A 13076-nucleotide genomic window follows, 5' to 3' on the forward strand; every position below is an offset into this window, starting at 1 on the left:
CAAATACGTGAAAGAAATAAATGAACGTAAACTAAGGAAGTTCAAGCGCGACACAGTCGACTATAAGTTAGGAGAAGTGTATAATTGGGCTGAGATTTACGCAGCGAGGAGACAAAATCGCACGCAGACAAATAGATCAACAGATGGAGATTCTACCTCTTCCGAAGAACCATCACGCACGGGTCAATTCAGGGGCAAACCCCGGCCACAAGGTCCTCAACAAGGGTCTAAAGTGTCTGAACAAGCATCATCGTCGAGACAAAGTGGAGATTCTACAGATCATCCTCAAACTGCAAACATTACTGATCCTTTTTTAGGGGTAGGCCATCCATCTTCCGGAGACCCAGGAGGTCTCGCAGGAAATGCCACATCGTTACCTCCAGCCAAATCAACCAGGAGCCACAGAATTTAATTATCAACATCTCCAAGACTCCCTTGACAAAGCCTCAACAGTTAGTCTTACAAAAAGGGCTGAATTTTGTACCAACTCACCAAACTGATGAACTGAGTGCTACCATTTCGTTCTTTAAGTTCATGAGAACATTACGATTAAGACATTTTTTCTCCAACGTGATTGTTGCTCCGAATACTGGTGAAGAAAATACCTTGATGGGTCTGCGCCCAAAAAGCACCTTTATTCCTCCAATTAGCCACAAAGTGTTAGACAATTTTGAAGTTGTGGTACAACGCGAATTACATGGCATCTTTTCAACTAACACTCCCATGAAATCCAATCTTACCAGAAATGAACGACAAGCTCTGAAACAACTAGCTACAAATTCTGAATTGAAAATTACCAAAGCTGACAAAGGTGGCGCGATTGTTGCACTTGACAATAGCTACTACGTGGAAAGTTTGAATTCTCATTTGAATAATCAAGATTTGTACATGAACTTAAACTCTGATCCCACCAATGAGTTCAAAAACATCCTAGTTACCATAGTCAATAATGCAGTCAGTGCGAACACAATTACCGAAAAAGACAAGAAATATTTAATCAAGGAACATCCTCAAATACCGTATATCTACTTACTGCCTAAAGTGCATAAACATCCTACAAAACCTCCGTTTCGACCGATTGTCAGCACCTGTGGTTCAATACATGAGCCCACGGGCCTTTACATTGATAAACATTTGCAACCCAGTGTTAGAACAATGTCGACATTTTTGCTGGACACTACTGATTTTTTGAGTAAACTGAATCGCATTGTCATTCCACCTGATCAATCTATCATATTAACAACCATTGATGTAAGTTCACTCTACACATCGATCCCTCACAACTTGGGACTCGAGGCATTAGAAAATACTCTTCTGCAAACCACCAAACCCCTTGATTTACAGGTTTTCATTCTGGAACTTATGCAATTTACACTCCATCACAGTTACTTCAAATCATCTGACAACCAGTACCATCTGCAACTATCTGGAGTTGCCATGGGCAACTGTGCCGCTCCAGCGTATGCTAATTTGTTTATGTATCATTTTGAAAGCCAACACATTTTGAAAAACAAAAATTGGGAACCATTTCTCCTTTCTTATTACCGGTACATTGATGACATTTTTTTGATTTGGAAAGGTACCGAAATGCAACTCACCAATGCCATATCTGCTCTGAACAACATTAACGACCGCATTCAATTCACCTATACCCACAGCATGACTGAAATATCTTTTCTGGATGTAAATATCAAATGGGTTAACAACTGCTTTGTCACATCCACATACACTAAAGACACGGATCGCAATAACTACTTACACTTTCGCAGCTTTCATCAACCCAGTTTGAAACGCCACCTGCCTTACTCTCAACTTGTAAGAGCGAAAAGAATTGCCTCCAATGATGAATTGTATAAACAAGACAGCGACAAGATTATCACAAAATTCCAACAACGAGGATACCCCCTTCAAATTACCAAAACTGCAGAAACCAGAGCTATGTGTCTCAACAGGGATGACTTGCTGAAACCAAAACAAATTACCCTTGATGATGAGAATCGTACAGTTTTTGTATCTAAATTTTCGACACAATCCAAAAAGATCAAAGAAGTGATTCGCAAACACTGGCCCATGCTGAATTTAGAGAAAGATTTCAACAACATTTTTGAGAAACCTCCTATTTTTGCTTACCAACGGTCAAAAAACGTACAATCACTACTTAAACATCCTCCGTTGCAAAACGTAGTGACATACAAAGGTACTATTCCTTGCCACAACTGTGGCCATTGTAATAGCATCATACCAGGCAATATACTATGTCACCCTTCTAAAGGAACACCAATTCATCTTAAAGTCTCTGCCACCTGTGACTCGGCTAATGTCATCTATATGCTTAAATGCCCGTGCGGCCTCCCATATGTGGGAAAAACTGAAAGAAAAATCAAAATCAGACTGAATGAGCACCGCAGCAACATCAGGACTAAGAATTTGAAATCAAGTCTGGCTGCTCACTTTGTGTCACACTCGCATAATCCCAGCCAAATCCGCTATTTAATTTTGGAAATGGTTGAAAAAATTCCACACAGAGACAATACTAAGCACATGCTGCAACGTGAGCTTCACTGGATTTACTTTTTACAAGCCCTTCAACCGAAGGGGCTTAACGATAAAATTGAACTTAGTTGCCATCTTTAATCCTTTTCGCTTGTTATGAGATCTCTCTTTGACCTGTGTGTTGTTTATATTGTTTTTACTGTGCCCAGTATTTTGTTTATTGATGATTATGTTTTTACTGTGTATAAGACCTGTATTGGTTATTTAGATACTGATTATGCATTTCTCCAAATTTTTATTCTTTTCACATATTTTCCTTTGGCGTTTTGAGCGAGTGCCTCCGTTCCTTTAATCCTTTAATTACTTCTATATTTGTTCGTTTAGGGTATTTCTTCTCTGTCTATCTCTTCACCTGCTGGGCTCTGTTCCTGCATTTCTGGTCCTCTGTCTATTATTACTTTACGTCATCTCGTGTCCCAGTTTCTTCGCTGGAGCCGTTTCTGGTCCTACTTCTATTTTTATCACTTACTTGGGGTTCTTGATTACGGATGCTGTTCTTTCACCGGCGTCCTCCGGGTCGTGTCCCGCACTACAAACGTGTTCTTCTTTACACGTGCGTTCGTTTTTGGTAATGGGTAAGTCTCTGACTCACGCTTTTGTTGTTACATGGTGGCGAGTTACCAATTTCACCGGGTGTTCCTCTTGGGCTTTTCTTCTTGTCAACTCCGCGTTTTCCTGGTTCCTTAATGACTATTTTTTGTACATTACTAATGCCTGTCGTTTCACTCGTAAACTTTTCATACACTGTGGTCTACACCCCTCATTTGTCACTTTTTGATGTCTACTCTCGTATTTATCTAATTTATTTACTTATTCCACCGGTTCAACCTGGCGTCTTCACACGGTGTGTTGATCACGTGACGGGTGGTGGCCCTCCTAATTCTTCTTTTTTCACTGGGCGCATTTTTGCGTGTCTTTCAAGTTCCTGTACATTTCAGCGTTCGACAAAGTCTTTTTTCTTCTTTTCTTTCTAGAAACCATATCCCCCTGAAGAAGTGCTAATGTAGCACGAAATGCATTGGGGTTTTTCCATTTTACCATGTGTTAATTTCATCCCATGAATTTACAATGGATCTGCTTTAAAATGGATTTATGAAACATGAAAATATAAGTCTTTTTGTTACCATGAACTTGCATTTGGATTTACAATAAGGAATAAACCTTTCTTTAAAAACTCATCAGTTTCCTAACAATTAACTTTATACTACGCACGACCGTGCTTTAAAGAGTGCTCAGGACAGCTTCTTACTCTTTGGTAAGACTTCTTCCTTTACTGTTTGTGCAACACCTTATGGAACCGGAAGGTGTTATCCTGAGCACCTAAAAATTATTTTCACCTGGTTTTACCATTGGATAATTGACTCACCTATTGGAGTGCAGCGGTTTGCTCTTCTGTTACTATCTCAAGAAACAGTCATTCAGAATGGTGACCCTCCAAGATATTCTGCTACTCTTAAACCCAGCAAACACAACAATGATGGACAGAATGTGGATCAATGTCACACATTCACCCCAGTCCAAAGATCTGGGCCCAAATCCATCGTTTTTCCACTCCACACCACCCTGGGTTAGACAATGGCGATATGCAAATCAGCGCTGACCCTGTGCCCCATGGGAACAGTCCAGTCCGAACTACAAAAGCCATGTCCTTCCCAGAACGGAAACAAGCATCCGAGGACCGGACCGGTTTCGAGGTAACACCTCTCATCAGCCCGGCTAGCTTGATTCCAGTGGTGTGGAGTGCCTGGGACTCACGTCTGAGCATCCCCAGTACACTTAGAGCGGTACCTGCAAACACAACAATGATGGACAGAATGTGGATCAATGTCACACATTCACCCCAGTCCAAAGATCTGGGCCCAAATCCATCGTTTTTCCACTCCACACCACCCTGGGTTAGACAATGGCGATATGCCAATCAGCGCTGACCCTGTGCCCCATGGGAACAGTCCAGTCCGAACTACAAAAGCCATGTCCTTCCCAGAACGGAAACAAGCATCCGAGGACCGGACCGGTTTCGAGGTAACACCTCTCATCAGCCCGGCTAGCTTGATTCCAGTGGTGTGGAGTGCCTGGGACTCACGTCTGAGCATCCCCAGTACACTTAGAGCGGTACCTGCAAACACAACAATGATGGACAGAATGTGGATCAATGTCACACATTCACCCCAGTCCAAAGATCTGGGCCCAAATCCATCGTTTTTCCACTCCACACCACCCTGGGTTAGACAATGGCGATATGCAAATCAGCGCTGACCCTGTGCCCCATGGGAACAGTCCAGTCCGAACTACAAAAGCCATGTCCTTCCCAGAACGGAAACAAGCATCCGAGGACCGGACCGGTTTCGAGGTAACACCTCTCATCAGCCCGGCTAGCTTGATTCCAGTGGTGTGGAGTGCCTGGGACTCACGTCTGAGCATCCCCAGTACACTTAGAGCGGTACCTGCAAACACAACAATGATGGACAGAATGTGGATCAATGTCACACATTCACCCCAGTCCTAAGCGCGCTGGGGATGCCCAGACGTGGGTCCCAGGCACTCCACACCACTTGGAGTCAAGCTAGCCGGGCTGAAGAGAGGTGTTACCTCGAAACCGGTCCGGTCCTCGGATGCTTGATTCCGGTCTGGGAAAGATATGGCTGTTGTAGTTCGGACTGGACTGTTCCCATGGGGCAACAGGGTCAGAGCTGATTTGCATAAAGCCATTACTGACCCAGGGTGGTGTGGAGTGCAAAAAAACGATGGATTTGGGCCCAGATCTTTTGACTGGGGGAGTGTGTGACATTGATCCACATTCAGTCCATCACTTGTTGTTTTTTGCAATTGCCGCCCTAAGTGCGCTGGGGATGCCCAGACGTGGGTCCCAGGCACTCCACACCACTTGGAGTCAAGCTAGCCGGGCTGAAGAAAGGTGTTACCTCGAAACCGGTCCGGTCCTCGGATGCTTGATTCCGGTCTGGGAAAGATATGGCTGTTGTAGTTCGGACTGGACTGTTCCCATGGGGCAACAGGGTCAGAGCTGATTTGCATAAAGCCATTATCTGACCCAGGGTGGTGTGGAGTGCAAAAAAACGATGGATTTGGGCCCAGATCTTTTGACTGGGGGAGTGTGTGACATTGATCCACATTCAGTCCATCACTTGTTGTTTTTTGCAATTGCCGCCCTAAGTGCGCTGGGGATGCCCAGACGTGGGTCCCAGGCACTCCACACCACTTGGAGTCAAGCTAGCCGGGCTGAAGAGAGGTGTTACCTCGAAACCGGTCCGGTCCTCGGATGCTTGATTCCGGTCTGGGAAAGATATGGCTGTTGTAGTTCGGACTGGACTGTTCCCATGGGGCAACAGGGTCAGAGCTGATTTGCATAAAGCCATTATCTGACCCAGGGTGGTGTGGAGTGCAAAGAAACGATGGATTTGGGCCCAGATCTTTTGACTGGGGGAGTGTGTGACATTGATCCACATTCAGTCCATCACTTGTTGTTTTTTGCAATTGCCGCCCTAAGTGCGCTGGGGATGCCCAGACGTGGGTCCCAGGCACTCCACACCACTTGGAGTCAAGCTAGCCGGGCTGAAGAGAGGTGTTACCTCGAAACCGGTCCGGTCCTCGGATGCTTGATTCCGGTCTGGGAAAGATATGGCTGTTGTAGTTCGGACTGGACTGTTCCCATGGGGCAACAGGGTCAGAGCTGATTTGCATAAAGCCATTATCTGACCCAGGGTGGTGTGGAGTGCAAAAAAACGATGGATTTGGGCCCAGATCTTTTGACTGGGGGAGTGTGTGACATTGATCCACATTCAGTCCATCACTTGTTGTTTTTTGCAATTGCCGCCCTAAGTGCGCTGGGGATGCCCAGACGTGGGTCCCAGGCACTCCACACCACTTGGAGTCAAGCTAGCCGGGCTGAAGAAAGGTGTTACCTCGAAACCGGTCCGGTCCTCGGATGCTTGATTCCGGTCTGGGAAAGATATGGCTGTTGTAGTTCGGACTGGACTGTTCCCATGGGGCAACAGGGTCAGAGCTGATTTGCATAAAGCCATTATCTGACCCAGGGTGGTGTGGAGTGCAAAAAAACGATGGATTTGGGCCCAGATCTTTTGACTGGGGGAGTGTGTGACATTGATCCACATTCAGTCCATCACTTGTTGTTTTTTGCAATTGCCGCCCTAAGTGCGCTGGGGATGCCCAGACGTGGGTCCCAGGCACTCCACACCACTTGGAGTCAAGCTAGCCGGGCTGAAGAGAGGTGTTACCTCGAAACCGGTCCGGTCCTCGGATGCTTGATTCCGGTCTGGGAAAGATATGGCTGTTGTAGTTCGGACTGGACTGTTCCCATGGGGCAACAGGGTCAGAGCTGATTTGCATGAAGCCATTATCTGACCCAGGGTGGTGTGGAGTGCAAAAAAACGATGGATTTGGGCCCAGATCTTTTGACTGGGGGAGTGTGTGACATTGATCCACATTCAGTCCATCACTTGTTGTTTTTTGCAATTGCCGCCCTAAGTGCGCTGGGGATGCCCAGACGTGGGTCCCAGGCACTCCACACCACTTGGAGTCAAGCTAGCCGGGCTGAAGAGAGGTGTTACCTCGAAACCGGTCCGGTCCTCGGATGCTTGATTCCGGTCTGGGAAAGATATGGCTGTTGTAGTTCGGACTGGACTGTTCCCATGGGGCAACAGGGTCAGAGCTGATTTGCATAAAGCCATTATCTGACCCAGGGTGGTGTGGAGTGCAAAAAAACGATGGATTTGGGCCCAGATCTTTTGACTGGGGGAGTGTGTGACATTGATCCACATTCAGTCCATCACTTGTTGTTTTTTGCAATTGCCGCCCTAAGTTCGCTGGGGATGCCCAGACGTGGGTCCCAGGCACTCCACACCACTTGGAGTCAAGCTAGCCGGGCTGAAGAGAGGTGTTACCTCGAAACCGGTCCGGTCCTCGGATGCTTGATTCCCGTCTGGGAAAGATATGGCTGTTGTAGTTCGGACTGGACTGTTCCCATGGGGCAACAGGGTCAGAGCTGATTTGCATAAAGCCATTATCTGACCCAGGGTGGTGTGGAGTGCAAAAAAACGATGGATTTGGGCCCAGATCTTTTGACTGGGGGAGTGTGTGACATTGATCCACATTCAGTCCATCACTTGTTGTTTTTTGCAATTGCCGCCCTAAGTGCGCTGGGGATGCCCAGACGTGGGTCCCAGGCACTCCACACCACTTGGAGTCAAGCTAGCCGGGCTGGAGAGAGGTGTTACCTCGAAACCGGTCCGGTCCTCGGATGCTTGATTCCGGTCTGGGAAAGATATGGCTGTTGTAGTTCGGACTGGACTGTTCCCATGGGGCAACAGGGTCAGAGCTGATTTGCATAAAGCCATTATCTGACCCGGGTGGTGTGGAGTGCAAAAAAACGATGGATTTGGGCCCAGATCTTTTGACTGGGGGAGTGTGTGACATTGATCCACATTCAGTCCATCACTTGTTGTTTTTTGCAATTGCCGCCCTAAGTGCGCTGGGGATGCCCAGACGTGGGTCCCAGGCACTCCACACCACTTGGAGTCAAGCTAGCCGGGCTGAAGAGAGGTGTTACCTCGAAACCGGTCCGGTCCTCGGATGCTTGATTCCGGTCTGGGAAAGATATGGCTGTTGTAGTTCGGACTGGACTGTTCCCATGGGGCAACAGGGTCAGAGCTGATTTGCATAAAGCCATTATCTGACCCAGGGTGGTGTGGAGTGCAAAAAAACGATGGATTTGGGCCCAGATCTTTTGACTGGGGGAGTGTGTGACATTGATCCACATTCAGTCCATCACTTGTTGTTTTTTGCAATTGCCGCCCTAAGTGCGCTGGGGATGCCCAGACGTGGGTCCCAGGCACTCCACACCACTTGGAGTCAAGCTAGCCGGGCTGAAGAGAGGTGTTACCTCGAAACCGGTCCGGTCCTCGGATGCTTGATTCCGGTCTGGGAAAGATATGGCTGTTGTAGTTCGGACTGGACTGTTCCCATGGGGCAACAGGGTCAGAGCTGATTTGCATAAAGCCATTATCTGACCCAGGGTGGTGTGGAGTGCAAAAAAACGATGGATTTGGGCCCAGATCTTTTGACTGGGGGAGTGTGTGACATTGTTCCACATTCAGTCCATCACTTGTTGTTTTTTACTCTTAAACCCAGGAGATCAGATGACCTCCCTAGATTTACAGGATGCATATTTTCATATCCCCATCCATCCTTCCCCCAGAAAGTTCCTTCGTTTTACAGTGGCCAAAGACCATTACCAATTCAAAGTGCTGCCATTCGGCCTCAAATCTGCACCGAGAATTTTTACAAAATGTCTGGCGCCGGTGGCAGCTTATCTCCGAAGACAAAAACACCAAATATTCCCATACCTAGACGACTGGTTGATAAAGGCACCAACGCAGAAGGCGGCTCACGCTTCAACTTCGGCTTGCATGGAGTTGTTTGCAGATCTGGATCTGACTTTAAATGTTGAAAAATCATCTCCTCCACCATCCAGAAGGATCAAGTTTCTAGGTGCAATCCTAGATACGCCACAAAACAAGGCATTCCCATCCATAGAGAGGCAATTGGGTCTTGTCTCTCTAGCCAAAGAGTTCAGGAAAAGAAAGTGTCTTTCACTCCGAAAATACAAATCGCTTCTGGGGACTATGTCTTCATGCATACCACTCATTCCCCTGTGTCGTTTGAGAATGCGGCCGTTACAAGAGGAGTTAGACTTTCAGTGGTGCCAAACAAAGGGATCCTTCGAGGACAAGATCAAAGCCACGCAACCAATGTTGCAGGCGGTAAAGTGGTGGACTCGCAGAAACAATATCTCGGTGGGTCTGTCCTTCCTGACCGAACCAGCTCCATTAGTAGTTACCACGGATGCCTCTCTAGAAGGATGGGGAGCAGTCCTACAAGAGTTACAAGTCAGCGGCCGATGGAAGCAACAAGAACACCTTCACATAAACTTATTGGAATTAAGGACAATAGGATTGGCATTGTTGGCCTTCCTGCCAAGGGTAGAAGGGAGATCGGTGTTAGTGCAAACGGACAACACGGTCGCAATGCACTATATAAACAAACAGGGGGGCAAAAGGTCACTCTCTCTGTCAAAAGAAGCTCAGAAAATATGGAAAAGGGCTATAGATCACGGAGTAACTCTGAAGGCTATATATCTTCCAGGACATCAAAACATGACAGCGGACACCCTCAGCATGCAAAAAACGACCTGTCACGAGTGGGAACTAGATCAGGGCACTCTGTTGACCATCTTTGCCAAGTGGGGAATGCCAACGGTGGATCTGTTTGCCACAGCCCAGAACAAGAAATGCCAATTCTTTGCAAGCTGTGGAGAAGATTATCTAACAAATGCAGAAATCTTTTGTGAACAACTAGAGACAAGAGGCTATCCCAAGAAAATGTTGAAGCACGCAACCAAACGTGCATGGTTCACACCGAGGGAAGAGTTGCTAATCAAAAAAGTGAAAAAACCACTGGAACAGCTGGTTTGTGTCACAACGTATGGTCCACTCACAAATCGATACAAATCGATAATCCTGAAGAACTGGCATTTGTTGTCAAATCTGGAAGCTCCGTTTGAAGACCATTGTTTGCGCTCAAAAAGAACAGAAATCTAGGCCAACAATTAATAGGAGCAGACCTAGGCATACCAAAAGCAAAAAGTGACCTTCGAACTATATGGAACCTCAGTCCGGTGCAAGGACACCACAAATGTGGCACTTGCGTTTCTTGTGCAAGCACCATTGAAGGCACTATGTTCGAGCACAACAACATAAAATGAAGCCATAAAGAATTTACCAATTGCAAAAGCAAAAATATAGTCTATGTAATAATGTGCCCATGCAAAAAAATCTACATTGGAAAAACAAATCAGCAAATTACACAAAGACTGGCACAACACCGCTCCAGGATCAAACAAAAAGTATTAACTGCTCCCATGGTACAACACTTCATTGATGAAAACCATACAGAAAAAGATCTAAGGTGGTCGGTTCTCTCTGGAATAAAAGCTCCATTAAGAGGAGGAAATGTGGAAACCCCTTTACTCAGGAGAGAAGCGTATCTAATCATGAAGTTTACAGGACTCAATGAACAATTTGAAACTTGAATATGTGGCTGCGTCCTCTGTATAAGAACACTTCATCTAAACATGTCAGGACTACATATCCCATAACTCCTAAATCACATGACATGAGTAAAACTCAAATAGTCATCTAAACATGTCAGGACTACATATCCCACAACCCCTAAATCACATGACACGAGTAAAACTCAAATAGTCATGTGACCTGCTCTGTGTAACAAATCTCGCAACACAGAAGCAGGCAGGAAGACTGTGGAAACCATAAACAACCCCCCAGGTAAGATAATAAACGAGGGGAAAGCAGAAGCAATGCAGTAGGACTTAAATCTAAAACAAATTTTTTCGTTTTTTCAGCTTATGCGACAAAACTTTAGTAGAGCAAAAAAAGACGCCGCTAACAGTGCCCGAGCAGCGGCCAGCCTGCGGGATGAAATTCGAAGTAAGTAAAGGCCAGAAATGGGGAAATAGAGTTAACAACTCTTTTAATACTCAAAATCTTTTCCTGCCATACTTTGTCGTTAATATAGACCCTGCCGCTACCGCCCAAACAAAGTGGGAACAAAGAATAAAGAAAATCAGAATCCCAATCACGGTCCGCACTGACAGAGAAAATAGGTAAATGTGAGTCCTGCCCCCCTTTTACATTTAATCAGATTAAAAACGCTAAGAGGCTTCCTGTTTATACAAAGAAAACAGATTTATGATGTGCCCTTTACCTCTGCAGAACGACCTGCCAGCCAGAAGCGCCCCCAGACAGACAGACTCAAACTGCCTTTCGCGGAAAGGTAAAACTAAGTGTAACTAACCAAAAAGTACTGATTCAGAATTAGAGAGAGGCCCTATTCTTAAATGTATCCCATGTTATTTTTACATAGGTACCCAACTAACCAACGCCCTGAAGAAGAGCCTGACGATTACACACACAGGCTTGGAAACGCGTCGTCTTTCCTTGGTTCACTGAAATAAACGAACTTTAATTAGCGCAAAGGGCTTTGAACACTATGCTATAAGTTATGGTCAAAAAATAATTTTTGTAAATTTTGCCTTTGCGTTACTAGACCTCAAACATACAAAGGTCATATGATGAAGGTCTAGTGTTGAAACCAGTTAGTAGGGTATATTCGTAATTTTCCTCACGTAAATGCATATTGTGATAATTGTATAGTATAAATGTTTTTGTATATTTGTAACATAATTGTTTGTTTATGGTGTTTAATGTAAATTTTGTACATAGCAAATACCCACTTGTGTATGACAAGGCAAGTCCCCAGACAATCACAATAATCCACACAAGTGACGAAACTTGTACATTGAAAAAAAATAACTATAACACCCACTGATTAAACACGGTGGTGTGCAAAAAATCTTCTCTAAATAAAAAAAGTGGCAGAATCAAAAAGCGACTGGGTTCTCAATTATTTCTTCCTACAGTATTGTGTCCTACCCAGGCTAAATAGGGCACGACCCCCTTCTGATTCCAAATTCTTTGCAAGCTGGCATCACCAAAGAGGATCATGGGGGAATGCGGTTTCGATGGCGTGGTCCGGCGTCTTTGCCTACGCCTTTCCGCCGATTCCCCTCCTGCCACGAGTGCTCACAAAGATGAAGAAGGAACCGTGCAGGATGATACTATTAGCCCTTTGGTGGCCCAGGCAGCATTGGTTCACAGAGCTGCTCCTTTTATCAGAAACAGAGCCAACACGTCTACAGCCAATACCAGCACTATTGACTATGGCGAAGGGACAAGTGCGACATCCAGACCCGACATCATTTCAATTAGTGGCCTGGCTCCTGACTACGGAGAATTTCATCGCTTGAACATTCTGGCAGAATGCAGAGAAATCCTAGCAAAGGCACGGGCCAAGAGCACTAATAAGACATATAGGATGAAATGGAAAAGATTCTGCTTGTGGTGTCAGGAGAACGGCTCTCATCCTCTGCAAGCAGAGACGCATCAGATCATCCCATATTTACTAAGGCTGGCGAAGTCTGGATTGGCCCATGCCTCTATTAAAGTGCATTTGGCAGCGATCTCTAGGTACAGGAGAAACTCGGCAGGTCCATCTCTGTGGTCGGAGAGAATTGTGAAACAGTTCATGAAGGGGTTGTTTCGAATTTACCCTCCTATCAGGCCTCCACCTCCTCTATGGCAACTGAACATTGTTTTATCACAATTGATAAAACCACCATTTGAGGCAATTCACAAAACTGATCTAAAATTCCTATCCTGGAAGGTGGCTCTATTAATAGCTCTGACATCAGCCAGAAGAGTGGGAGAAATACAGGCACTTACAACGCAAGACGATACAAAAGGGGATGATGGACGGAGCGTTTGAGCGAATCAAACACTCACCCCCAGTCAACTGATCTGGGTTTAATCCATCACCATTCTTTAGCCCACTCACTTGGCCACTGGATTCAA

At 45.7% G+C, this 13076-nt stretch overlaps 1 protein-coding gene across 14 annotated transcripts in view; it reads left to right on the forward strand.

Moving 5' to 3' along the window:
* The window catches only part of MEIOB (meiosis specific with OB-fold), a 1496662-nt gene that overhangs the window by 1046213 nt on the left and 437373 nt on the right, over positions 1–13076 (forward strand). The window lies entirely within an intron of this gene.

This window comes from Lissotriton helveticus, chromosome 10 (assembly GCF_964261635.1).
Source record: "Lissotriton helveticus chromosome 10, aLisHel1.1, whole genome shotgun sequence".
NCBI classification, from domain to species: Eukaryota; Metazoa; Chordata; class Amphibia; order Caudata; family Salamandridae; genus Lissotriton; species Lissotriton helveticus.